Below are 24,499 nucleotides of genomic sequence, written 5' to 3'. Positions count from 1 at the left end.
GGTTGTTTTTTAACATTTATTCTCTCATAATGCTTAAAGCCATGGACCAGTTGTATTCAGCCATATGTAAAACTACATATTCAATGGACTCCTTACCCAGGGTTCTTGACAGTGATGTGCGCATCGGGGCCCTCTGAGCATACCAGATGTTGCTGCAGCCTCCTCCTCCCTCCCCTGGTGTTTGGCTGCCTGTGCTCAAGGCCATCAAGCTCTGATGTGGTGCTGCTGTGCAACAAGTGGTTGGCCATGGCTGGGGAAACAGCTGAGTTGTGAAGAGGAGCTGTGAGAAGCCTCCTCTGGAGACTACCCCTTAGCTCAGGAGCTGCACTGCAGCTCTGTCCCTGGCACTGGGCCCCTGCATGAGCCGTGCTGCAGCTGTGCCTGCACCTGCCCATCACCTGCTCTTGCCTCCTTGTCTTGGCTATGCAGCCACCCCATCCCCTTGGCCATGCCTGGCTGTCCCAGGTCTGCAGCAGGCCCTGGTTGTTCTTCCTGGCCCAACTCTACTTGCCAACTCTGGCTGTGGTGGGATGGGGCTGTGGGAGGAGGTCCCTGCCCCATCCTGTCCCACTGCTCCAGCGCTCCCGGCCTTCACTCCACAGCCTGCTCTTGCTGCTGTCTGACAGACACGTCTGGTGACGTGGGCATGTATTGTTTGCGCAGATATAGTTTTCCCATAGTTTCCAGGTAGGTGTATGTGTTTAAAGAAATGTATCCCTTGACCACTTGGAGCTTACCACACAGGGGTGCTAAATGAGACTGTCCTGTGGAGCTTTTTAACCGTAGGACAGAGGAAATTCTTCAGCAGAAGAGGTTACTCAAAGGAAACTAAAGAGCAGCTTGGCTATGAAATAAGCCCTGAGCTGACTGTGAAACCACTGAAAAAGAAACCGTGAAGTATCTAGCTGTAATGCCAACACAGCCACAGATGCCCCTGTTGGAAAGATGTGCTTCAATTCCAGGCTTTGTGAACGACAGTTTAATTGCTGGGTCTCTGTGTTTGTGCTTCACCCACTACAAAGAAGAAAATAAGTGGGAATAGAAATATGGGAATAGACATGCTGGTAGTAACTAAGCTGTACTGAAATGCTGTGTACAAGCTGATGGTTTTATAATGGGCACATCTGCCCACCTCACAAAACTGCTACAAAAATTGGCAGGATTTGCAGCATTTGCTGGGAAAATTTCAGCTTCAGAATAGCAAAACGTGTTGAATGTTGGAGCTTTGGAGTTCAGCTGCACAGGTCTTGGTATTCTTAGTTTCTTCTTGTGCTCTGTGAATGAGCCCTAAATCCTGACCTCAGCAGGAACATTTTTTCATGCCTTTTTCCTCTGGACCCTCACTGAGACACTAATTTTTTCCCCTAGCCTGAAATCTGGCTGAAATCTTTCCCAGCCTGAAAACTGGCTTTGAGCTTGTTATGATCTCCTTGTGTAAATCAGGCTCTCCTTACACTTTTTCCACTTAGCAGAGCTAGCAAGTTTAACCGATATTTCCATGAACCTATAATTCTTTTTCTAGAAGTTCTAGTGATTTTGGCACTGCATCACTCAAAAGATGTCAAATATTCACTGCAAAGCTTCTATACACAGATTATATCACATTCTCTTGTAGTGTAATGCTGAAATGGTCTATGCTTTCCGCTCTTGCTGTAGATGATGTACATCTTGGAGCCTTCTATTACCTTGTGAACATTTTGCACTTTCAAAAAAAGGTAAATTATTCCTCAGTATATCAGTGTTCTCTGTAACATGAGCATGACCAATTCTCCTCACGGGATATGGCCATTCATATGCAGCATTCATTCAGCTGCCCCAGAGCTACTTATTTCAGCTTTACCTCCCAACCAGTCCTAATATTCTTTGGCAATTCCATCTACCTCTCATAAGCAACTTCTTCTGCCCCCTGCTAGACTTGATAGTACTCCTGCTTTACTACCAGCAGGTTTTCTTCATCAGAAAACCAAAAATTCTCTCAGTTGTCCTAGTCTGGAGTGAACTTTGTACCTGTCTTTCAGCGATAGTGTATTAGTTATGTTCTAAATTCTGTGAGAAGTTTCTCAATGCCATCATTGCTTCTGTGTAAAGAAGTTTCTGATTTCTACATTTTTATACACCTGGCTGGCCCATCAGGCTCTGTTTAGTTCATTTTACGTAGTGCTTCTCTGTTTATGGTTCTGTAATGCTACCCAGTCCTTTATCAAGAAAAGGCTTTTCTAATCCAGACACTTGCTTTCTGCCTCATGAACAAAATCTCTTCTGAAAATTTTGTAGTTTTTCTACCCTCATTTATATTTTCCAAATAAAGAGAAAACCAACCAAGCAAATGTACACTGAATCTCCAAAGCATTGCAACTTGGCCTTGTGTTGTCAGGGAACAGCTATGATTCAAGTTAAATGACAGGCAGGCAGAAGTCTTGGCTCAGTTTTGCTGTTCTTAAGAACTCCTGGAGAACCTTCAACGTTCAAGCATACCATTCGTTTCTCGCTGTCCCAGGGTTAGTCCTATGATGCTGGCCAGTGAAAGATGTCTCTTGCACACAGGTTCTTGCATTACCAACTCCTGAGATAGCCCTTGCATTAAGATGGAGTGCACCCTGTTGCTTTACAGATACCCCGGAGGATTGTATTGTAATTGTGGTCTTTGTTAGAGAGCACTCCAGTATCCTGCTTTTAAAGATTGCTATGCCAGTAGGAATGGAATGACACAAATAAAAGAGAAGTATACATTTGCAATGTCAAAATTAAATAACACAGTCACAGAGTCTTTTAAAAATGTAGGCAGTGAGAACACAGGAAACCCACGATTGGGTTTATCATTGTATCAAATCCATGAGACCCTATGGAGCTCCTTCTGTTGGCAAGGTATGAAAGTGGATCTAATACGAGTGGGCAAGAGCTCAAGTACAGTCTATGCAGCATGTCCTCAAAGCCCTGTCTGGTAGAAGCCTGCTGACGCTGATGTGCCAGGCTCTGGTTCTGTTTCCATTCAGAATCAAAGATTTCCCATCCAGCTCATGGATTTCCTAATCCGTCCCAGTATATCACTGGCTTCCAGCCACTGCTTTGGAAATTATGATGTTCTTTGGCAGACAGGTGGAAATATTGCCTGCTTAGATGATCAACAGAATCAGATAATGGCTGCTTTGGTGTTTGGTTAGGCATCCAAATTTAGTTCCTGTAAAGGCAGGAAACCTTTTACCACAAGGCTTGGTAGTAATATTTTTAATATTATGGATGACATATATGATGCAGGTGTCATTTGCTACTCAAGCCTTGCACAATTACAAAATTATGTAATTTGTGTGTGCTGCATACTACTGGCCCTTTTTTGAGACTACATTAACAACTAAACTTCCTTGAGGGGATACTGAGTTAAGGGGTGACATTCGCCTGAACTTTGTCTTTGGGAGCACTGATCAGTACCTGGCTATGTGAAAACTAGCTGTAACTCCTGTTATTTATATCTATGAACAAAGTAAATAAAATCACCAAATGATATAGATAAGTGTAAGGTCACAGAAGTTCAACTTCTATGGTTTGAGTTAAAATTTAAAATTAAAAGAAATATTTTAACAGCTCTGGATGCTTGACATTGAAATAATATAATTATATATTGTAGGAGGTTATGTATTACTAAGGTTGACTGTCCTTGTGAGGCACTTCAGTAACAGAGTATTACTTAACTAGAAATGAAAATCCCTAATTGCCAAATGTGTGGACTAGCATGCTTAGCTTTCATGAAATAAATACAGAGGGAGATGATATTGCTGAATTGATTAGCAAATACAAGTCATAAACAGGGACTTCCATTCTTCTCATATCATAATGATGAGGTCCATAAGCCAGTGACCGTGGGGTCTAAAATAAAGACAAAAGGTAGCTTTCTGGGGGTTTTCATGTAAGCTAGTGAATATGCTGGCACATAGGCAGTGTTCTCCTAATGACATAACCCAACCTGATTTGAAATGTCATTGGTGTTTTTGTAGGGTTATTTTAGGTTAATTGCTATTTGGGAAAGATCAGGCTGGACCTCTCTGTTTGTTGTTTAGTAACTGGATAATTTATCATCTCACTTGTACATCAGAGACTCAGAAGCACTTACCTGGGAAACCCACAGTTCACCGAGGCTGTGATTTTGTTTCCTTGTGAAGAGGGGAAAGGAATTTTTGGTACTTACTGTAGCTCTCTGGAGGCTATACCTACAACGAAAGAAGTTCAGTGCCATAGGAAGAGATCCAGCTGGTGCTGAGGACCTAATGTGGGCAACTTTTCCCCATTTCAGGTGAGGTTTACTTCCAACTTGCTCTGGTCTGGTCCAAAGGACAAATGGTCATAGCACTGGAGGGCAGTATAAGTGTTCCTCAATCTCATCTTCCAGTTTAATTTAATTTGAAAAGAATCTGGTTCATATCCTCCAAGACCTTTCCATCTGTCCTGGTTTTGCCTGGGGTAGAGTTAATTCTCTTTCTAGTAGCTGGTCTAGTGCTCTGGTTTGGATTTAGGATGAGAATAATGTTGATAACACACTGATGTGTTAGTTGTTGCCAAGTAGTGCTTACACTCGTCAAGGACTTTTCCAGCTTCCCATGTTCTGCCACGTGCACAAGAAGCCGGGGGGGAGCGGGGACAGCCAGGACAGCTGATCCAAACTGGCCAAATGTATATTCCATACCATATAACATCATGCTCAGTATATTAATTGGAGAGCAGTGGCCTGGGGCAGGGGGCAGTGATTGCAGCTTGGCGACTGGCGGCATCAGCCAGTGGGTGGTAAGTGGTTGCATCACTTGTGGGTTTTTCCCCCTGGCTTTTGTTTCTTTCTCTCTCGCATTTTCCTTTTCATCACATCATCATCATCATCATCATCATCATCATCATCATCATCATCATCATCATCATCATCATCATCATCATCATCATCATCGTTCTACTTTAATTAATAAACTGCTCTTATCTCAACCCATAAGTTTTCTTACTTTTGCCCTTCTAATTCTCTCCTCATCCCATAGTGGGGGGAGCGAGTGGGTGGCCGTGTGGTGCTTGGTTGCTGGCTGGGGTTACACCACAACAGCATCACAGGAATCAAAGCATGCTAAGTGGCAACAATTGTGAGATCTGCCTTCAAAAGCACGTTCATGATCTGAAGTAAAGCACAAACTTAGGCACACTCTCTATGAAAATAAACACAGCTGCAATAAAAGGATTCATTTTATGTCAGAGTTCCATACTTTGGGATTTGGCTCTTAATTCCTTAGTAAGCCCAAAATGTTGCAATTTGCCCCATAGCCACTTCAGTAAAAACGCCTGGATTCATTATTTCACTGTTTCTAACATTTTGCAGATTGCTGAAAAAGAAACTCAGAATATCCTGATCCAATTTACTAACTGGCTTAAAAATCACCTCTACTAAACTATGTAATTGTAAGGGAAGGGGTGACTTCAGTCCAAGCATATTATTCTCTGCGTGTAACTCCTTTTTCACATGCAGATGCTGCTGAGGTTTTATATCATGCTGCACACTTACTAAACTGCCTGCTCACTGAGCATTAAAAGTATTTGCGTGTATGCAACATTTAAGGAAATATGAATTCACTTTGGCTGATTTTTGTCAAATAAGCAAATCTAATTCAGCTTGCTCTTGGGTGACAGTGGCAGTTTAATATCCTTTTTGACTTAATGTAACTAGCTTGCTATAAAAAAAGAAACAGTTTAGAGCTAAGAGACATTTCCCCAATTTTCATTGCAGTTTCTATAAATCAATGTAATAGCAGAGTGATAAAAATTATCATTAGCTGGAAATTACCTTGACCAAAATCTGAGGCATGTAGCTCAGCTAGAGGTGCTGGAACTAGACCAGTCAAATGTAGTTCCAATTAAAAATTATAAATTAGAGCTGCAAGAGTGTGGGGCCGCCTGCCTGGTGAACGATCTTACTTTCATATACGTATATAAAAAGGTCACTGAGTTCCTGAACTCATAGAGATTAAAGCAAATAGACTCTCTCATAAAATCTCAAGAGAAAAACCAAGCACTTCGAAACTACTCTCCTTAGGATGTAATATTGTGGCTGAATTTCCTATCACAGGAAAATTTACCATCTTGTTTGCAGATGTAAGAAGGAAGGGATAGCTAACCAGTTAGGAAACGAATGATCTCAGAAGGGCCAATTAGTTAAGAAAGTTTGTTGGCATACAGGAGTCACAAGTTCAAGCTCCCCTTCTCTTCGTACAGACCAGCTCTATGCATGGCAGGTTTTTTTGCGGGATTACACTCTTCTGGCCTGGGTCTTCTATGCTTGATTGGTTCAGCCCAGTCCAGGAAATAACTTAAATCCCCATTTTCAAGAGGGGATTTCTGTCTGGTACCCAGACTCCCCTGAATCTTAGAAACCATCCCTAAAGCTGGTACATTTCTATGAATGGGAGCGTTGATGGAAAAATATATTCCTGTGAGAACTGTTCTTGCCAAGCCAACTGTACTTGGGCTTTTATCTTCCACCTTTCAGATATTTTATTGTAATGTGTCTGATGAGTTGAGCAGACTTTCCCACATAAGGTCAGATTCCTCAGTAGCAATGATTTCAGGGTCACTTTGCACTTAAATGAACATTCAGTTTCTGAGATACAGCTAGAAACCAGCTTTAATGAAGAATTTGCCATTGTGCAGTCAATAACCAAGCTATGAGTACTTTATATCTGGAACATAAGGTTACCTGATGTTTTTATTAGAAGGGGCATATGTAATGATGTGAGACTTTTTCAAAGTAGCAGATTCTCTCCGTTTGAAGCTCTGTGTCAGAAATCACTGAATAATCCCTCCCTGTGAAACTTTTGCGTTTGTACCTAGCACTTCACCATGACCCCATGGATTCCCAGACTTATCTCAGTTTGCATACGGCTTGTCTGTAACATTACTTGAACGTGTTACATTCCTAACAGTGATGTACTCTAAATTTGTCAAAATACTGTGGCTAGACAAGCTTCAAATCAAAATAGGAAAGCAAAGAGAAAAGCTCTTGCTTATGGAGATGGAGCTGCTGCTATGAAAGCATCCAATTAAGCACGTAAACTTGTGACAAAAACTAATCTGTTCCCCAAGCTGTAACTGAGCACTTTGTGGAAAGCTGCCTTGATAGCTTAGCGGGCTCTCCTGAGGTGGTGTCTCCTGGAGCAGACGCCCCTGCTCTGGATCTCCTCATTCCTAAGGTACCTGTGCAGTATAAGCATGCCCCTGCACACAAATGAATCTTCAAAGCACTGGCTAGGAAGCTCTGCTTTCCCCTCTTTCTGGCTAATCAATTTAGGGAAGCTTATTGTAGCACACTCTGCTGTTTGTGCAAATGCAAATGAAGCCTTGTTGGAGCTTGTCTGTGACTGGGATAGACAAAGCCCTTTCGATGTGTTGACTTTCCATACCCTGTTCATCCTCCTGTTTCAGAAGCTGTTTGAATTGCAATCTTTCTGACTCCTTCCTTCCTGGACACAGAGCTTGTGCTGTGAATCTTTTCATGATGCCACAGCAATGGACAAAGGATTTTGTGTAGGATGTTTCTGATAATCTTGCAGCATGTGATAAATTTCTGGGTTGATAACTTGCTGATGATAAATTACAGAGGTTGCATGAAGCATATTAAGAATACTGGTGTCAATGCGTGTTTTGTTCACTGCCCGCCTTTGCAATTTCTTTGAACTCCTGTCAATCATAATATAGCCTTCTGTCCACCCTTCCAAGCAATGTCTGTATGTAAGAGCGACTATATATCTAAGTCTCACTTTCTCTCTGCCTCCTTATAATCAACACATCCATATATATCCATATACACAGGTTTGCATAAAGCAAAATATTAAGTGGGAAAACCAAAAAGACTCACAGAAATTGAGCTGGCCAATTACAGTTCCTTTAATGAGGCATGAAATTTAGATATAGGTTATGCTAGGAGCTATAGGGAGTGCTCAGGAGGGATGTACAATGGGAGCATTTCCCTGAAATATTGGGAAGAACATTTAGACTGTGAAATAAGGGTTTTAAAGGTGAGTGGGTATAATAATGAATAATGTACATTGCCCATAACTAGAAGGTTGTGTAATGGTGGTAGCTGTTTAGAATTGGAAGGTTTTTTTGATAGATAGATAGATAGATAGATAGATAGGGAATGGAAGCTAAAGCAGATTTCCAGGCATTTTGACTCTGCTGCTATTTAACAGCACAATCAATAGTTCTGAAAAGGGAAAGGCATTTGCAATGCTAATTGCAATTCACAAGTGGGGGTGTACTGAGTGGGTGGAAGAGTTAGTTGTTTGCTTGCTGAGGGACGTTTCAGAGCTGCTGAAGTTCTGATACTCGTAATTCTTTTTATAAAACAATTACATGCTGAGCCCTTGACTTACTATAACACAGGAATAATTTCTAAATCAAAGAAATCAAGGAGGGTGGTACTTCCTCGGGTCATGATTTTCTGGCAGGTTTAGCTGGCTGTTTCAGTGCCCTCACTGAGAGGAGAGATGAGATGGAGAGGTGTCGACCATGGAGCTTGCAGGACCAGCAGTGTTTGCCAGCCTTTATAGGTTTACAAGGCCAATCAATCTCTTCATCCAAGGTTTTGTCACACATGTCCTGTTTTTCCCTATTTTCTGGTATTTATTCTTTTGATTTCTGAATAATAAATGGGTATTTTTACCTGTGGCATGACCTGAATCTGCCAACCTTATTTACCCTGATTAGTGCCCTACTCTGTGCATGCAGGTTTGTTGGCCCCAGTGGAACTACTTGCAGAACAAACCACAAATCAGTGTGGCAGAGGATGACAAAACTGAGCTTTTTCCTCCTTTCTCGCTCTTTAAGCTGAGGTGAATGTTCCCTGGACTCCACAAACTGACTCCACAGAGTGAAAACATATGTTTGTGTGTATAAGACCAGAGTGCAGAATCATGTTGGCGAAGAAGATGAGGAAGAATAATGTTCTGATGCCAAGTATTGTTAATGCCAATTCTCAAAAGCGCCACTGATCTCTAAGCATGTGGGAGCAAGGAATAACAAAGGCATCTATCTCCTGGCTCACTGCAGTCTGCTGCTGACCTCCCAGTGTCCCTGGGCTGTTCACACACACCGTGGGGTTGGATATGGTGTTGAGCGAATGTTACCTTGTGTGCTCAGATGTAATTCTTCATTAGGTCTAGGTGAGAATTTCTGCTTTACATAGGGTAAAATTTAAAAGTCTGTGGCACTTAGCTGTCACAGACATACAGTTTTAAATACCTGTACTAGGAGTTATAAAAGAAGATCAAATAGTAATACCTGGGTTGGTTTTTATTATTTTTTTCTTTAACAACTGACAGAGGAGTAGCTACTATTGTTATATATGCTTTCATTATTAAGAAACAGGGATAGGAAATTTTCTTTCTAAGTCAGTTCAGAATCAGAGTGAAATTTTTCCTAAAACAAAACATTTTTTCTGCAAAATAAAGCCCCAGACTGAAACTTCTTGTTAAGTTCTGTCCCATTCAACAAACAATTATTGGACAAAAAAGAAAGACGACCTTGAAAAGGTAATAGATTTTCTCCTTCCATTTCAATACAGTACTCTGAAGCTAATTTTAGTACATTCAACTTTTCAAACCAGTAGGAAAAAGGTCATAAAATAAACCAAATATTTGATCTCAAAGCATTTTAATACTCTCCAGCTTTGCCCTGAAAAATCTCTTTAGTCACAATAAAATGTATTTATTACCTGCAGCAGTACGTGAACATGATAACTCTGTGATGTACAGGAGATATCTATTACTATGATCTTATAATGCCTGCATTGCTTTGCACCAACATGCTGCATAGAGTCAGGTCCCTTTCTGTAAAGTCCAGGTAAAGCTGGAATAACTCAGCTGATTCCAGTTGGGGTACTGAGAATATATCCCAGAGTGGCTGCTAGCACAATGCAGCCATAGACCCATACCAGAAAACCTGCCAGTTGGTGACAAAACAAGGAACAAGGACTCGGGATGACCGTGTGATAGTAATGCTATGACAGAGTCTTCCTTTGCTTCCCTTTCACATGGTTTCAAGAATCTTGCTGTTAATAGTATATTTATTCGTACTGCAGTATCGCTCAGCATCCCTCAGGAGGACTGAGACTGGTTGTCCTGGCCATGAAATGAGGGTGGCAAGAAGAGTAAACAGGCAAATGGGAACCACAGGGACAACCTAGCACAGGGGTGGTTCAGTACCTGCGTTCCTGCCCTGCAGGCTCCAGGTGGGTGGTTAGATTGTGCTTGTGATTTTAAAAAATATGGCTTTCTCTTGGATCTTTAATATGGAACTGAGGAGTTTCAAAAACACTGGTCCTGCATTCTGAGCCACAGCTGATAAATCCCTGGCTATGAGCTCTTGTGAAACAGTTTGGAGATTTCCTAGTTTTGTTTGTAACAAGATAAATGAACTCCAAGCACTTAATGAACTATTAGTGGATCATTACATCCTGTGTAAATAATGAAAAAAATCAACAAATAAATACAATGGATGGCAGTTTAAAAAATCACCATTGATGAATTGCAACAAGTACTGAAGCAGCAGTAAGATTCCTATTTTAGGAAATGCTCCAAATGAGCTCTAATAAGGTGTGTCTTACTATCTGTAATACATGGCAACGTGAGACTCCTTTAAAAGATTCATCAGTGAGGGCTCATCTGTTTTCTTGAGGAAGGTCCAACTGAGAGAGGGGCAGCTCGGGGTGGCGGCAGCACGCCCAGATGGCAAGGAGCAGGCTGTGCCACGTGGGTCTGGGCAGGCTTACTCAGATCAGAGGGCCCGGTAGCTGTGTTCATATGGTACACAGCTCGAGTTAATGAGCTGACAAGGCTTGTAGCTTGGACGTCATGCAGATGTGGTGCTCCTGCTCCTGGACATGAATTGTCTGGAGCGGAGTGCTTGAAAGCTAAATGAACTTTCTGAGTGAAAACCCCTGGGCACAAAATGATATTTTCCAATGAAAGTTTATTTCCTCTGAAATTTTCCAACCAATTATTCCAATCTCCTGTTAGTTTAAGCACGTAAAAATGTTTCTATGAGAAGATATTATTCCAGTAGCTAGCCAGCCACCTCAGCCTGAGGTTTGGCATGATTTCCTTATTTGCATTTAATCATAACTTCATTATTTCTAACAGATTCTTTGAAAGTTATTGTTCATATGAATTGAAAGATCTGTGGAACTCATTACAAGATTATAAGGTTAATCTGCACACTGGTACAGAGATTCTTCTTTCTAAAAACTCTGATTATTTCTTACGTCTTTCACAGACATCCATGCATTACTGAGGGTGTGACTAATGCTCTTCCTGCCTAACCCTACAGGGTGATAATGTCCCTCAACTTTCCTTAGCTGTGTGTCTACTTTTAAATGAAGCAAATTCACCCTTTTGACGGGCAGATATTAATATTTGGTTTAAACAACATTAAGGCTGTGATATAAAATCCAAGCAGTGTTAAAACAAGGTTGGCACGTGTCCTTTAATCACATGACTTTGTGTCTTGGCACACGCTTTGCAGGCATTTTCAGATTAACTGTAGTAGGATTTACAATTTCATGGACTTCAGTGCATCATCTTTCACCTTTCGCAAACCTGATGATCTCTTCCACCACAGAGCTCCTCACCAGAATAGTGGTCTCTTGTGAGAATACAAAAAATTTGTAGCAAACACATGTATACCAGGTGGAATAACATGTCAGAGTGACTTTGAGGAGTATAGCACGTGCCAGTATTTACTTCTGGCTACTTTCTGTCACAAGTTGGGAGGAATTTGGGAAGACAGGTTGAAGTTTATATATAAATATAAAAAATAAATAAAAAATGTAAGAACCTGGTTGAGTGAGATTTGAACCTTGGAGAATACAAGCATACAGTAATACTTTTAATGTTCAGATATTAGAAAGAGAAGTAAAACTGTTCTGTTTTATTTCCTTCAAACAAATATGTCAGTTTTTTAAGAGTTAAGCCATTACATTAAAAAAATCACAATTTCTAAACTAGCCTAGATTCAGCTTGACAAAAACTGGAAGTATCTTGAGAATGGGAATAAGAAACCTGTTTTTGTCAGCAGAGCGACAGCAGCTTCTTTTATGACTTTAGAGACGAAGAAACTAAAACCATATTGCATTATGTTACAAAAGAAGAAGCAAACTCAAAGTCCTCTGACAATTTAATTTTGCAGCCACTGGTTAGGAGGCATAGTTAGAATTTGAAAATGAGAAGGACTACATGCTCTTCGTGTGCTCAGGTTTTTTTCTGTTACATTGAAAAAAATGCTTAGCACAGTCAAAGCTGCGTGAGTGTGAGGGATGTTAGTATTTCTGATTTTGGAGTGGGCTTTTTGAAGTATGTTGGGTCATGGCTAACATAGCAGGGTCATAATCAAAGTGGTTCAGATGTTGTCCCATATAATGCGTAACACGAGGAACTGCCCTGACAACCAGCATTTGAGGCCGTATTCTTTTACCCTGTAAAAAACAGAGCTCTGGGGGAGAGGATGTGAGACGCCCCCCCGCAAACAACAGAACTACTACCTGCAACTGAGTGCACCAGAGATGCTGCATTCAACCCAAGGGCTTGCAGGGTGCCTCAAACCACAGGGTTACTCTCTTCAGTTTGATTTGCCCAGATCATCCTTCCAAATTCTTGCCTCCCTGTGCTACTCCATTAATGCCTACCTCTGTGTTTTGGCCTCTGTTCTGCAAAGATTTTAATGCAGCTGTGTTGCAGCACATGGCTGGAGTCTCAGATGGCTCTGAGCATCCCTGTGTGCCATGCAGAGATCGCAGGCAACCTTGGGCACTTTGATACCTCTGGCATCTAATGTTTGTGTATCCAACTCAAGCACCGGTGAATGGACTATTGAACCTGTGCAATTCTGTGTCAGCACGTTGCTATTCCACATTTCCTGACTCACAAATTGAGTATTTCATTCCTGAGCACCGTGAGAGGCTCCCTCAGCAACTGACATATTTGACAGTCACACTGCACTTCAAAGAACCTCACAGGGCTGTTAGCAGTAGTGGGGATTTTTGCAAAATTGTATTTTTAGTGCAGTCTGAAAGAATGACTTGACATATAGTACAGTAATCATAACCTTACTCTGAGCATGACAGGCTGCTTAATTTATGACTTCTTTTGGAAGAAAAAAAATCAGCACAGAATATTTAGCAACATCAGAGTTTCTGTGTAAGAAACACAGAACCTCAGAAATGCTGGGTGAGCGTTTATTAAAAGTAGCTCTGCATTTTTCATTCCATAGTATGACTGATGCCCTAGCTGTCCCTCCATTGTTTATTTAATGGATTTTTGGCTGCTGTCATTGCAGTCAAAGATATAGGGTTATAGTGAAAATACACTAGCAGACTGGTTTAAGCTAAATATTTTCTGTAATATTTGGACCAAAGTAAGAATTTTCTGTTCTGGAACATTCATTATCTGAAATAATTTCCAGAGAACAATGACAATATGTTAAATCTCTCTGTCTGATGAGTGCCCATGTGTCTCTTTTTTGACTCATCCAGGCATGTGGCCAATGATGAGTATTTTTAAAGGGAAAAAAGTGCGTTTTAAAAATCTAACAGAATATACCAAGGTCAGTGAATCGGCAACAGTTGTTCAACTTTCTCTTGATTGCCTCCCTTCCCCTTCTTACTTTCCTCATGCTTTCCTTTTATTTCACCTATTTCTGCCACAAGGTATGATCCATCCTTTCTAACTACTTAGTTCACCAAGGAATAGGAAACAGAAGCAAGTAGAACGTGAGCTTGCTGTTATACTAACTCATTGGCTGGCATGGTATTGTGTACAGGCTACGTCTCAGCTTTTTGTTTCTTGTTCTTTTTTAAAGCATTTTCTTGTGTAGATGTGCCTGACCCCCTGTGTTGCCTGAAAGACAGGAAGTGACTCTGTGTGATAAACCTGTTATCTTTTTTGGCCTTCTCTAGATTGATGTTCATGGGTCTGTTGCAGTTTGAGCTAAGCCACTGTCAATTTACTCAGCTAACACTACTCCCAGTGCTTGTCTAGACACTTGGCAAATGTTTGTGGTGTATATTCAGACTCAGCTGAGTATGAGCAGTGAGTATGTGTGTCACAGAACAAATCTTTCAGGCTACCATTTATATGGTGGTGGTTCATTTAAATTGACACCTTTCTGAACTGTCATAGAGGCGCTAGCTCTGTTGCGTGCGTGGCCTTGGCAGAGAGGCTGGGCCGCTGCTGGGCCTCTGCTTTCTGCAGCGTGCTCTGTGAGGTGGTACCTCCTCAGGCCTTGCGGGGTCCCACCATCACAGGTAAGAGTGTGTATCTGATATTTCTAAAAAAGACATTCAGTCGATTTCTGTTGATCAAAACAGGCTAATGTGAAATAAGCATACTGAAAATTCAAATGCTGCAGTAGTCAATTTCTAGAAAGAAACATTTTTTCCTAAGTGAAGCTCCCTAGGGTTGCTGAATGAGTGTTGTAACATTTCCTTTTTGCTTATTCCATGCGTCTTTGTCAGCACTACTTCCTGCTCTAGAAAGGGGTATGTAAATGATATTTCTCTTTCCCACATTGCTTTAAATTTAGTTTTTCTGTACTACTATGAACGTGAAAAATTAATTTCAGGAATGCTGATTTGTTAATTTCAGTTCCCATACCTAATGAATTTCATGCCTTTTTTTTTTTTTTTTTAACATTAAAAGGTGTACTGAATCTTTTTATCTATTTTTCTGGTTTACCCTAGACACATGGAAATACATTTCTGAAACTTGAATAGAGGTATAACAGTACTGTTTTATGCTTTCTATGGATTTATCCAACAAGTTTTAGGTTAAACTGAGAGATTAATTTGTGTTGCATATTCTTTCATTGTATGAGTTTGTCCACAGGACAGAAAACATCAAAATAAATGTTCTATTATTTTAAGGAATTATTGTGAGTGTTTTTCCTTTCCTTTTGCAAAGGATATGAAACAATGAAAATCCACAAAGATTAAAAACTATTAATACGAAGAATATAGTCTTTCTAAAATCTAGGTGGCATTTTCTTGCATCTCAATCCATATTCTGTGAATCTTTGATGGGACATAAAATCATAACTGCTGAGGTGGGGAGAGGGACAGAAAGCCACAGAGAGCAGCAGCTGTCTGTTATCTTTCCTGATTTCTGCTGTAATACTGATGGAGGGAAACCTGTTTTAGAATTCATTTATTCTTATTTATATTTTTTCTGGCTACATTTTAATGTATAAAACCCATAGCTCTGCTTAAAACAAAGAAAGAAATGGAATGGACCCTGTAAGAGAGCAGTGGTGGAGGTTGCAGGTGTGTAGGCATCAGAGAGCACTTTCCTTTCCACAGCTGCGTGACTCTCACTTTTCTGCAGCCGCCTCAGCCTCTCCCCATCTCCTTCCTACCAGATATGTGTCCCTGCCTATGCCTTTGCTATTTTGTGATGGTTATCTCAGGCTGTAGGTAGTGGAGACCTCCTTTTCCAATCCTGTCACCTTTAAAAGGATCTGGGTTGCCTGCATTACAGATTACACTGCAAAAAGATGGTATTTACACAATGACCTTGTGGGCTCCCAGATAACTATGGGATACAAGTTTTTATTTCATTGATCCCATTCTTACAAGACTTAGATGTCTTTTGGCATGTCATTCTCCTCTCTACATGAAAGTGGACCCTGCATTGCTAACACTTTCACCTTTACCGCAATCCTCTTAGTATGAACCTTTTAAAGACCATGGGCCTTTATCTACTGGTTTAGGAGACTCAGTGACTGTGCTCCTGATTTGTACTGTGCTAATGGAGACTCTAGTAAGAAGCACATCTCTTTATGGGTCTGGGGAAGTGGTTAGTTGGAAGGGTAAAAAGATTCCTCTGCTGTTGAACGCTGGTAACTGAAAGCACACTGTGAGTCCATAATGGGATTGCTTAACCATTTTTCCTGCCACCGAAGGCAGGCAAGGAGACAGTGGCTTCAGTTCATATGTTTGACTTAGCAATTAGGTCAGAAGGATTTCCTTCCAATTTGCAAAAGTGAATCCAATTCATCAGGACGGAGGGTGATAGGGAGCACGTTCAGATGATGAAAACTGATTGTCATAGTCCATTTTAGACTCCTCAGCATGCCCATGCCTAGGAAGACAGTGCAGGCACTAGCTTGAGATCAGCTAATGTCTGGAGCATCTCATTAGCCTGGGCCACATGCCATCCCAACTCAGTCCCCGATCTCCAAATCGCCTCTGAAAACAGTGTGGTCCTGCTGGTGCAATACTGTATATGAATAAGCAAAGACCACCAGACTCGGACCTAAGCCACTGGAGTGTGGGAGCAGCTCAGGTCACTCCCCACTGCTGTCAGAGCAGCTGTGGGTTGAGCTATCTACCCCTGCAGTGCTTTTGAATTCATCCTTTATTCATAAGATGGCACTGAACCTGAGGGATGCTAGTATGAAAGCTACTGCTCTTGATGCCAAAGGGCCTCTGAGTTGTTGTGCCAATAGTTAGTTGGGAGAAGGAATGTGTCTGAATTTTTTTTTAATGCTTTACAGGTGCATTTGGTGAGCTGGGATTTGGATTCTGTAGGTGATGAGGAAATGACAGAGAGGTTATAACAAAGTACTTTACATTGGTGCTTCGAGGAGGGCCCATAGGTGGATTAGCTGCAGCATAGTCCCTCACTAGTGATGGACCTTGATTTACAGGCTCTGACACAAACAGAGTCTTGTGCAGTCTCTGGGCATCTTTCCCTAAATATGAATTTTTAGCTTGAAATCTGTTGTTGGGAAAGAACCAAAATTTATTGAGCAAAATACAACAAGCAAAAATCTCAACCTTTGAATCATGTGAACAAAGAAATTTTAAACCAGCTGAGCTAGTAATATTTATGTTCTTCAGCTTTCTCCAGGTATTATAAAAAACTCTGCCTAAAATCAAAGCCAACAAAAAATCATGCAGATTATCATAATGGAGGAAAACATGCTTTTTCATAATGAGGGTCATAACTTTGCATCTTGAATGAATGTTAATAGATCAAATAAAGAGTATTAACTGAAAACTAAGTCAAAGTTTTAATTAAATCCACAGCATTTTCTGTTTTTCAATGTAGATGGGAAGAGGCAGGGTACGATATAGTCCCCTGACTAAAGAAATTTCAGGTTCCAGCTGGACAGCTCTTTAATGAGCTTCATTTTCTCCCTTTTCTCTGCTGTGGTCCCACTCCATTACAATTCTGAATCAATCTTAAATATAATGTTTTGGAAAAGACAGCTTTCTCACTCTGTGACCTATAAATGTCTTTTCAGGAGGCTGAAAACCTGCAAACGTGGTACTCTCAAAATTGTGGTGGCAAGGGGGATGTGGGGAAGTCAGAGTGAAGACTACAAATGTGGGAAGTGTGTCCCATTCGAAGGCTGGTGCATGATGCATGCTTTTAATGGAGCTACTTCTGTTTCTGCTGTTTGCCAGCTGTAGTGTGACACTGGGGATCTGCTCAGTAAAATGATAACACTTGCACAACAAACTGTTTGTTCCTGGCTGGTTGACAAACTGAGAGCAGCGGTATCACTACTGAACAAGAGCCCAGAGTCTCCTCCTTGTCATCCTCTCACACTGAGCTAATTGCTAACAGTCAAAAGACAGTACCTATTTCACAGGTCAAAGCTGAAAGAATTTGTAGAAGTACCCAAGTTTCCAGGTCGAGGTTTTCCTCAAGTCTGACTTCATGGGTGTGGATAAATCTTCACAGGGTCTTTGCACAACTCAGGCAAAAGGCTGGAGGAAGGGACCTGTCACTCGTGGCAGCCATCGCCAATCCTTCTTTCCCTGCCAGTCACTGGAAATGTGTTTTATAGCACATTTCAGTGGTCAAAATATGCCAGGTGTTATGCATGTAGCAACAATAATTTATCTTCTCAAATAGTTTGGATTTCAGGAGAATGGTACCAGCCAAATAGGGTGGGCCTTTGTAAACTGATCGTTTGGGAAGGCTCCATTGGAAAGCCAAGTGCAGTGCATGGGTATCCACACCATGTTTTATAGGCATGACTTCATTTTTTCCTGGAAACAGCAGAATTAAGACACGCAGGGTGTCAGTAAGCAGACTAATAGCATCTAAACCAGGGCGTTGTCTGGGAGTTTGGCACATCAGAGAAGCCATGCCACAGAATGGCGCATGTAATGTTAGGGAACATGATATTCAATGATTACACCAAGCTTGAACTTAAAGATTGCATTTTCCTGGTTTAATTAATTTCGCTTTTCTTCCCTTGTGAGTTTTGTGTATAGGATAGCTTAGGTCTCAGTGGCTTTTGTGAAGGCTTCTGCTGGATCTTCAAATGATCTAATTTACTGAGATTGAGTTAGAGTTACTGAGATACCAGAGGCAATACTACTGCCAAATTTTTTGTTTTGGTTTGGGTTTTTTTTTGTTAGTGCTGCTTCTAGTGTTACCACTAGGACAAAAGAACAAGAGGAAGCTTTGAGTGGAGGTGTAGTTGTTTAGCTCTCTATCTTCCTTGTTGAGACAGAGTATGGCAATGCTGCAGTGCAGAGATACTCGAGCTGGCATTAAACTAATTACATTGGGTACTGGAAGCATGCTGGCTACAGCAGAGTGGAGTCCAGTATGTTCTGATTTTCCCTGCCAAAAAGCTTAGCAGCTTGGGCACCAATGAACCAATAACAATAAACAGCAGTGTCTGAATAGGATTTTATGGGGGAGTTTGTTGTTCTGAAATTTTTCATGTTCCCTACACTGCTACCTCTCTTGCTTCCGTAGTCTTTTATCTCTCTTTCCTAACTTCAAAGGAAAAAATGAAGCAAACAAGGATGACAGGATGCAGAAGCTGTGGGCAATACATCATCCAACAGCAGATGCCTGACTGTAGCTATTTCTCACACAAAGGGTCCATGCAATAATTCCTGCGTTAGGCAAAGCCAAATCCTTACAAAGAAAATAGTTAGGGACTGAGTTAGATGAGAAGCTAGGATGGATTGTGGTGATCAGATGCAAGGCTCAAGCATACTGACCAGCAACTCAGCTGGCCCGTTTCGTCCCCCTCCTCTCCAATTCCCATGCCTGTTCTCCCATTCACTTTGATCACCTCTCTTTCTCCACAATTGTCTCCTCTCAAATCAAAACCCACCCTGGTTACTTTTCCCCTCACTCTCACTTTTGCTACCTTTGAATCCAAACTTGGTGTTTCTGATAGGGATACGTAGACAATTATTTACCAGTCCCTGGTGACCTAGCAAGGTTTCACTCTTCAAAGTGTCCCCAGTTCTCCCCTCCATTATCTGTGAGATTTGGTCATCTTCACATCACTTCCCCTTAACCATCTGTGAAATTTGGTCGTTCTTCGCGGCATTATCCATAATGCTTGTTACCTTCTTGCTCTGGTTTCTGTCATGTCCAGTAATTTCTCATGGTCAGTTCACTGTGCTAAACCTCAGGGCATGGCCCAATCATCTGCCAGTGTACCTTCACAAACTGTAAGGGAGAAAGACTAACAACACATTCACAGAAGTGGTGGCGTTCAGATAGCCACTGAAGAAATTATGTGGGAGAGAGGATAAAACAGGATGACTCAGAGACCCTTGTTGATCAGGAAGATGTGACAGGTTGATCCACAGACAGAAAGGACAATCTGCAGAAACATGCAAACAAGGAAAGGGAAGAGACTGGCTGCTAAAGGAGAAAGGACTGTGGAACACATCAGTTGCTTTGAAACAGAATGAGAAAGAGCAAAATTGGGAAATGGGGTAGCAGGACAGGACAGAAGAACCCCTAGCCTGGCAAAGGGAGCCGATACAACTCCTATGGTCAGGAGTGACTATTTGAGGAGTAAAAGGGACCATATAGAGACCAAAAGAGAAGATGTGATGATCTGGAGACAGAAGGAAGGACAGGGCAGGTGGGATTAGATATGTATATCAAAACCAAGTAGAACTAGAATTTGCATGACCAGGACCTCTTGACAGATGTGTCACCAGGATAAGTCAGAGAATAGAAAGACGAGCTTCCTTGGTATCTCACTAACATCTCCAAAAAGAATGACATTAGTTTGCTGATGAAACTCATTTATGGAGGGGATGACTGTGTGTCGGGGGGCCAGAAGACCTTAAGGAACAGGGTTGTTGAAACCTGATTATAAAGTTCTAGGGATGCCTTTGGAGACTAATATCGAAAATGTTTGCCTTGAGGTTAGGAATTTATTGTCTGGAGATTATAAGTGGGGAAAGGCAGGTGCGCAGTAGTCAGTAACAGGTTGATTACAAACTACAAATGTCATGCAGCCATTAAAGTGATTAATGAAATTCTATGGATGTGCTGAATGGTGTACTGCAGGAGAGAGAAGGAGGTCTCACTGATATTGTTGGCAGTGGTTTTGGATTACCATGTGTTGTTCTGGTCACCTGCCTTTAAGAAAAACAGGCTTAAACCAAAGGATCTGTAGTCAGGCAGATTGTTGTTTCCCTTTTCTTTTAGGTCTAAAAAAGCTTGACTTCCTCAGTCTGGCCAAAGAGGTGCTGAAGGACACGTGCTTGCTGCCCATAATCTAACCACAAAGTAATTAGCAGAATATGTTGACACAAGAACAAATAGGGATAAATATGGCACAAATGTTTAGACTGGGTGTAAAGGATGTTTCTAATCAAGAGAGTGGTGAGTGTCTGAAGTGTGGTCCCAGAAGTGTTTTGGCCAAAACAATCCCCAATAACAGCTAATGAAGTTTACAAGACAGCTTGATCCAACTGTAAAGTGAATGTAGTTGCAAGTCTGTGTTCAACTTGTGATTTGGCTGTGATTTGGTACCTGATGTTGGTGCCAAAACAGAGCATCAGAATTCAACAATAAAGTGTTTGTAAAGTGGCTATGTTTTCTTCATAAATTATAATAATATCAAATATAAAGCAGAAAATGAAAGACATGGTTTCATTCCAAACTTCTGCTTGTTTTCTGTGATTTTCATAACACTTTAACCTTTTTTTGTTTAATTTTGAGCATCTGAAGTGTAGAAGGAAAGAAAAATTTTCCTAAAAGTTTGAAGTATCAACCCCTTTTTATGGTTTACAAATAAAGACCAAACTTTTGATAAGTATTGGCAAGAAGGAACAGTGAGATAAAACAACTTTACCTTTTCCCCCACTGTCACTTCCTTTATTGCCTCTAAACACCACCAACAGAAAAGCTAATAGCCTGCTGTACTTAGCTCAGGTATGGAGACCTTGCCACAAGATTTAATTCCTACACAGAAGAGACTTGACTGGAGTTTTCTATGACTAAATATGTGTCTTAGGCATCCAGCCATTTTAATGGTCTCATGATTTTGCTTTCTCCAGAAATTGCAACCAATAGCAATGTGTTTAGTGAACTATGCTGTTTTAGGCAGTGGAATAAGAATTGACATTTTAATAAGAAATAAATAGGAGACTGTGGACAAAAGTGATTTGCAGGATAGCACATAATACCTAGAAACTTTAAAACTACCTACCTTAAAACTGAAAACTTAAACCTGAGTGAAATGGAAGATATTCATATTTAGTCCTAGCTCAAGCTGTAGACTATGGAGGAGAATGGAATCCTGAAAAACTTAAAGCATTTTAAAAACTTCATTAGTATTTAAAAGAAGTCCTAAACACATCTGAGTTTTAAAATTTTTCTTTGTTCTTAGCAGAAAAAAAATGAGATGAAAGAACTATAGAAAATGGAAATGCAGAAATTTAAAACTCATGTGTTGAATGATTTGATTAAAAATTTTAAAATAAGATTTAGAACTCTGGCATTTAAAAGTCCAGCTCCTTCTGGTATCCTTTGCAGAAGAAAATGTTGGATGTGAGTATAAATGAGGATAAAATATGGTATTAATTTGCACTGAAGTAGCAAATATTTTACAGTAGTTTCAAGTCATTAATCTATCTTCCAGCTAGGGGAACTACATTAATAGCTTATGGGATTTACAGGGCAACCATCAATTTAATAGTTCACCCTAAGTTTGGGGAAAATAGGAAAGGGCGGGATATCTTGGTGCATTAAAATCAATGGCAAAACTTTATTGGCCTAAAATGACCTCTAGATAGGTTCTAATTCCAGTGCTGCTGCTGAACCTTAATTTCCTGTCTGTAAAATGGAAGGAAACGTATTTGCATGACAAGTATTAAAACTGACTCTTCCCCTCATAGCTCCATCTTGAACAGGAAAAGCATCTTTTTTATTTCTTTTTCTTTTCTTTTTTACAGGTTGGAAGGGTCCTCAGGAATCATCTAGTCCAACCTTTCTAGGAAGGGCACAGTCTAGACAAGATGGCCCAGCACCCTGTCCAGCCAAATCTTGAAATTGTCCAATGTGGCCGAGTCAACCACTTCCCCGGGGAGATTATTCCAATGGTGACTGTCCTCAGTGTGAAAAATTTCCCTCTCGTGTCCAATCGGAATCTCCCCAAGAGCAACTTGTGTCCATTCCCCCTTGTCCTCTCCATGTGACTCCTTGTGAAAAGGGAGTCTCCGTCTTCTGTGTAGCTACCCCTGAAGTACTGGTACATGGTGATGAGATCCCCTCTGAGCCTCCTTTTCTCAAGGCTGAACAAATCCAGTTCTCCCAGCCTATCCTCATATGGCAGCTTCCCAGTCCTCTGATCATCTTGGTGGCCCTTCTCTGGACCCCTTCCAGCCTGTCCACATCTCTTTTGTATAGCGGGGACCAGAACTGGACACACTACTCCAGGTGTGGCCTGACAAGCGCTGAGTAGAGCGGGATAATGACTTCTTTCTCTCTGCTGGCGATGCCCTTTTTGATGCAGCCCAGCATCCTGTTGGCCTCCTTGGCCGCAGCAGCACACTGTTCACTCATGTTGAGCTTTCTGTCCACTAGGACCCCCAGGCCCCTTCTCACAGAGCTGCTCTCCAGCCAGGTGGATCTCAGTCTGTGCTGCACTCCCAGATTATGTTTTCCCAGGTGCAAGAACTTACACCTGTCTTTGTTGAACTTCATAAGGTTCTTGTTGGCCCACTGTCATGGTTTTAGCTGGGATAGAGTTAATTTTCTTCACTGCAGCTGCCATAGTGCTGTGCTTTGGACTTAGTATGAAAATAACATTGATAACACACTGATGTTTTAGTTGTTGCTGGGTACTAGTTGCTTGTACTAGTCAAGGACTTTTCCAGCTTCCCATGTTCTGCTGGGTGCACAAGAAGCCGGGAGGGGAAGGGGTACAGCTAAGAAAGTGGATCCAAACTGACCAAAGGGATATTCCATATCATGTAACGTCATGCCCAGTATGTTAACTGGGAGGAGCTGGCTGGGGGAGGGAGGCAGCAATTGCGGCTTGGGGATGAGCAGTATTGGTCGGCAGGTGGTGAGCGATTGTATAGTTTGTGTTTCTGTTTTATTCCCTTTTTCCCTTTTCCTTTTTATTATATTATAATTATTGTTATTATTATCGTAATCATTATTACTATAATTATTATTTTATTGCATTTATTAAACTTCTTATCTCAACCCACAAGTATTTTGGGGTTTTTTTGGTGCTTTTGCTCTTCCAATTCTCTCCCCCGTCCCACAGGGGTGGGGGGAGTGAGCGAGCAGCTGCGTGGTGTTTAGTTGCTGACTGAGGCTGAACCACGACACCCACTCCTCCAGCCCATCCAGACCTCCCTGCAGAGCAGCTCTCCCTTCTGGAGTGTCTACTTCCCCACTCAACTTGGTGTCATCCGCAAACTTCATCAGGCTACACTTGATGCCGGTATCCAGATCATTTATAAAGATGTTGAATGACATTGGGCCCAATATCGATCCCTGGGGGACTCCACTAGTGACAGGTTGCCACTTGGAAAAGGAGCCACTTACCACCACACTTTGGGTGCGGCCTGTCAGCCAGTTCCCCGCCTACTGCACAGGGCACTTGTCTAGGCCGTAACACATTAATTTCTCCAGGAGGAGACTGTGGGGATCTGTATCTGAATTACTGTTAAGTTTTACTTGCATTTTTGGAGACAGATGGGGTGGGGCTTGGTTTTCTTAAGTGTGACCCCAGTCTAGGAAAGGAAATATATCTGCAGTGAAGTAACAGAAGATACTTGCAGGGTCACACAGTTTCACTTGCAGTATTTTCTGCAATACCGAGTCCTGCCTGTGATTTGTCACTAGTCACTATGTCCTTTATAGTGTAATGTTTCCCTGTCCTCTGACACTAGGTGAGAAACCCTTTTCTGTTCCTTGCTGTTGGAGAGGGGATACCTTTGTAAATGGGGAGAGGAGTGCATTACACAGTTTGCAGCTCATTCATGAGAAGGCTCAGGACAAGAACCGGGAAATAATGTCATAACTTAATAGCTGAAATACTCCCTTCACAGGGGAGAGTGATGCTAGTACAGCACCTATAAATCAGTGTTGGTGCAATGCATCATCAGGTATGCAACTTTTTTAAGCTGATAATTCACATAATTTGGGTATTGACCTTGTTCTGTGTTGTACAGACTTGTAATCTCTGG

At 41.4% G+C, this 24,499-nt stretch overlaps 1 long non-coding RNA gene across 1 annotated transcript in view; it reads left to right on the top strand.

Moving 5' to 3' along the window:
• LOC142058938 (uncharacterized) overlaps nt 1–22,715 on the top strand; it is a 196,614-nt gene extending 173,899 nt beyond the window's left edge. The window contains exon 3 of the long non-coding RNA XR_012661156.1: nt 22,250–22,715. This is a non-coding gene — a long non-coding RNA (uncharacterized LOC142058938). The remainder of the gene's footprint in view (nt 1–22,249) is intronic.
• Nucleotides 22,716–24,499: the final 1,784 nt, after the last annotated feature.

The sequence above is a fragment of the Phalacrocorax aristotelis genome, chromosome 1, assembly GCF_949628215.1.
Source record: "Phalacrocorax aristotelis chromosome 1, bGulAri2.1, whole genome shotgun sequence".
NCBI classification, from domain to species: Eukaryota; Metazoa; Chordata; class Aves; order Suliformes; family Phalacrocoracidae; genus Phalacrocorax; species Phalacrocorax aristotelis.
This window is presented reverse-complemented; position numbering and strand designations above follow the sequence as displayed.